The 4,064-nt window shown below is 54.6% G+C and overlaps 1 protein-coding gene across 1 annotated transcript in view; it reads right to left on the bottom strand.

Moving 5' to 3' along the window:
• Positions 1–4,058, bottom strand: part of CERS1 (ceramide synthase 1) — an 11,660-nt gene extending 7,602 nt beyond the window's left edge. Inside the window, exon 1 of the mRNA XM_006028873.3 lies at positions 3,974–4,058. The gene's annotated coding sequence lies outside the window, so the exon portion shown is untranslated. The remainder of the gene's footprint in view (positions 1–3,973) is intronic.
• Between the last annotated feature and the right edge of the window lie 6 nt (positions 4,059–4,064).

The raw sequence follows: 4,064 nt of genomic DNA, 5'->3' as shown, positions 1-4,064 counted from the left end.
GCAGGGAGGGGGAGTGTTTTGCTTTGAACCCTGGGTGGACATGGGGACATCAATGAGGTGGTACCACTGATAGAAAGATGCCGAACTACACCCTGGGGAGGCACCAGGCATGACGCACAGCAGTGCTGGAGACGGCACTGGCTGCTATAGAGCCAGCGTTTAGGGGTGAGGGGAACTGGGCACCTGAGACCAAAATGAGGTGCTAGATGGGACGGCGGATGTGACTGCTGGAAACGGCGCAGGGCGTTCCCCAGCCGAGAGGGGCTGCATCACTTCTCGGCCCAGGGGAGGCCAGGACGATTGCTCACCACGTTGTACAAGTCACGTGAAACCCGGTTTCCAAAGCATGTGCTCTCCTTGCACTGCACCTTTCTCTGCAAAGGATGTCACAATAAAACCTAAACCCACCTAGAGATCAACCAGTGGCCTCCAGGCCAAGGAGTGGAGAACTTGTCAGGGCAGAGCCAGGCAGCAACAAGCAGCGAAGGTGGCACAAGCCTCCCTGAGCAAGCAAGGCAAGGCAGGACACTTGCACTCAGGCTGGAGGCTGGCCAGGCCCTGGGTGTCAACCCCCTCAGTGCTTGGGAAAAATCCCAAAAGACTTTTAATGGCCACAAGTGCCTGGGACCTGGGTTTTAACATCTCATCTGAGATATGGTGGTTCTGTTTCCATTACACTCTCCTGCTTTGTCCTCGCCTACAATTATTGCAGGTTTGGGAGCTCCATATACCTACAAACAAATGGCACTGCCACGGGCACAAGCATGGCCCAAAGTATGCCCTCACATTTATGACAGACCTTGAAGACCATCACCTCTGCAGCTGCCCTTGCATTCCCATAATCTAGGCAAGGTACATTGATGGCATCTTCATTGCAGGGACACGTGGGAAGGAATCACTAGACGAATTTCATCAGGACTTTTAATCACTTCTGTCCCTCTGCCAAACTGGCTCTGGAATCCTCTACTCAGCAAAGTCATCTCTTAGACATGACAGTGGAGCTCTGCAACGGCCGCATTTCTACCACGTTGTATTGGAAACCATCGGACCGCTACAGCTATCTGCATGGCACCAGCTTTCACCCTAACCACACCTCTAGATCCACTGTCTACAGCTAAGCTTTACTTTACAACCCTATCTGCTTTGATCTCACAGGGCGGGGACGCATACCCTAAGAATCTGGAGCAGGGATTCCTACATCTACAATACTAGTACAACCCCAAAACTAGCCACTCAGATCAACAAAACCAGACGCAGACCCTGCTCTGACTGCTCCAATACCAACCGCCGGACAAGGAGAACAGATTTCCGCTGGTGGTCACCTAAGCCCTCGGCTTGAAAGTCTTAGACGCAGCTTTAACGACCTCCAACCCCTGCTGAAAAAGGAGGGCCATCTCCAAGTAGTCACAGGGGACAAACCTGTCCTGGCTTACAGGCAGCCTCTCCCCACCCTCACACGGCATCTCTCAAGCAACAGCCTCACCAAGTCTTGCAATGGACCCAGATGCCTTTCGTGCCCCAACATGGATACAGACCGCATCACTGGGCTGAATAATATGGATGATAACATTTGAAGTTTGTTCACTTGCAACTCCACCATCCCTTGCTTCCGGTGCTCCTCTGCTGTCTCCGTCGGGCAGACAGAGCGATCCCTACGTGAAAGAATGAATGAACACCATGCTGACATGAGGGCCCGTGGCAGAGCCCTTCAACCTCCCTGGACACCTCACCGCTGGCCTGAGGGTGGCTGCTCTTACCAGTCTTTTAAAAAACGATCTGAATGGGAAATTGCGGAACAGCAAATCATCCACAGGCTGGACTCTGGTAATATGGTTTAAACAGGGATAAGACTCCATAGTCCCATTAATTGGATTAGCTTTTGAGACTCCTTTGTTCCTATGGTTGTTTGCCCCTCCCAGCTCTGCCCTCTCCTCACCCCTTCCCTGGTCTCCTGTATTCTAATATCTCTCTCCATCTTGTACACGGCTTTGTGCGAGTCCTTCCACAACATCCAACAAAGTGAACTTCCTGAAAGCTTGTGCTATATATAATATATCTACTTTGGTTAGTCAATAAAGTGCAAATCTCCCCTGCTTTCAGCTCTGCACCCATCAAGAGTGCAGGGTAGATGCTAATACACCCTGGCAGGAGAATGGGCCCAGGTTCTGCCCAGCTCCACACATTGTCTCCAATGCTTCTGTCCTTAGCTTCCTCACAAAAAAAGCCCAGGAGGGTTCTTCCTACTCCACCCTTCATGGTATGCTCTAGTTCCTGACTGTTTGCAGTGCGCACTTCTGCTGCCCCAGCTCCCTGGATTTTAAATTAGTCTCTCTAGTTCGTTAGCCCTTCAGCAGCATGTACAAGAAATCCATTGCTGCCCAGCAGCTGGGGCTCTCTAGGCAGAGCTCAACAGGCCAATGCTTCCAAAGCAAGGGGCTCAGGTCCTGTCCCAATTTCAGAGAAGGCCCCAGCTTCCCACCGGGTTACTCGGGGCTGCAGAGGTTGCTTGGTCTAATTTCTCCAGGTCCGGCTATAAGCTGCTCCCTTGGGCTTTGCCCTCCACAGGGGGGATCTACCACAGTCTGCAGGTTTCTAGAAACCTGCAGAGGCCAGAAATTATATCAGGAGGAGCATGGCACCTGAGATGAGAGGACCAGAGCGAAGGAGACGCTTGCTTAGGGCTTGGCCTGTTCATCTCCGAGGGCAGCCAAGATGATGCTGCACCAGGCCACAGGGTGGGTGGGTCAGAGAGGTCAAGAGACACTGAAATGCTCCCCAGCCAAGGGGTTGTTATTGGGGCTGGGGGACAGGAGGAGATTCCTTCCTTCACCCAAGAAGGAGCAGAAAGGGAAGCCGTGTCCCAGACCAGACCCTTGCACAGCCAAAAGGACTCACCCCAGGAACCCTTCCTATCTGGTAAGTCATGGCCTGATACCAGAGCTCAGCAACCTGGGCTCACCTCCCCCACCATGCAGAAGCAATCCCTTCGTATAGCGATATCTCACAAGGTTTCTAGGCACAAGGGCAGAAGGTTGAGTAAGTGATCCTTGGAGCAAAGATCATTCGGAAAAACCACCTCTCACAGAGATAAAATCTGACCCACTGCAACAGGTAAAGTCCACGCCGGTCCCCACCTCCCCTCCTCATGCCCACGCTTTATCTCCCTTCTGAGATATCACGTAGCAAGGGCACAGCACACGACTGTGGTTATTGGTGCACTCTAGGGACACGAGAAGATGGATCCTGCACTCCTGATACCCCTCGAACTCGCACCGAAGATAACAGCAGCTTCAGAAGAGATAGGAAAAGGCGTATTCTTTTAGGTGCCTCATGTCATGGCTGGGGAGGCACTGCTAGCACTAAATTAAGGTGCAGGGTAAGCCAGACCGCAGGTCCTTGCGGTAAGCGAGCTCCTTCCTCTTCCGACGCGCAGCAGCTACGACGCGAGCGCCGAGATCTATTATTTATGATTAACGTGCAGCGAGGTGGCGGTCTCAGGACACGTGGAATTAATTCATTTTACAGACACGGGCCTTTCAGGCCCTGCGAGAACATTACGAGACCAATTGCCACAGATACCGGATTTGAACATAAGCAGCCACGGCACAGGCTGCGCTGGGTTTCTATATTGGGAAGTCGGGGAGGCGTTCGCTCCCCGGCAAGGCCAGATCCCGCAGAGACAGCAAGGAAAGCTCGCACCCACCTACTGCTGGGCAGCCCCTTCCCCCTGGCGGAAAGTCTGGGAGAGCCGTGACCGCCTGCTTGCCCCCTGCAAGCTCTCCCTCCCCCCCGCTGGCTAATGGCAGCTGAGGCTAACGCAGCATCCGCGTGACGCCGGATCCCCGCAGAAACGTGGCCCGCTCCTTCAGCGGCGGGGCGCTCGGGACGGATGCCGGCGGGAGGGGGAAACCGAGGGTCGCGCGTGGGGGCCCGGGGCTGTGCCAGGGGTGGCAGGGCAGGGCAGGGCACTGACCGGAAAGAGGCGGCGGGCGGCGGCGTGGCGCAGCAAGGTCCAGCCGGCGGCGCAGAGCAGGCAGAGCAGCGCCTCGCCCCAGGCCAGGTGC

Source organism: Alligator sinensis, unplaced genomic scaffold (assembly GCF_000455745.1).
Source record: "Alligator sinensis unplaced genomic scaffold, ASM45574v1 scaffold1354_1, whole genome shotgun sequence".
In the NCBI taxonomy this organism is placed as follows: domain Eukaryota; kingdom Metazoa; phylum Chordata; order Crocodylia; family Alligatoridae; genus Alligator; species Alligator sinensis.
Note: the sequence above shows the minus strand (reverse complement) of the source record. Positions and strands in the feature narration are given on the sequence as shown.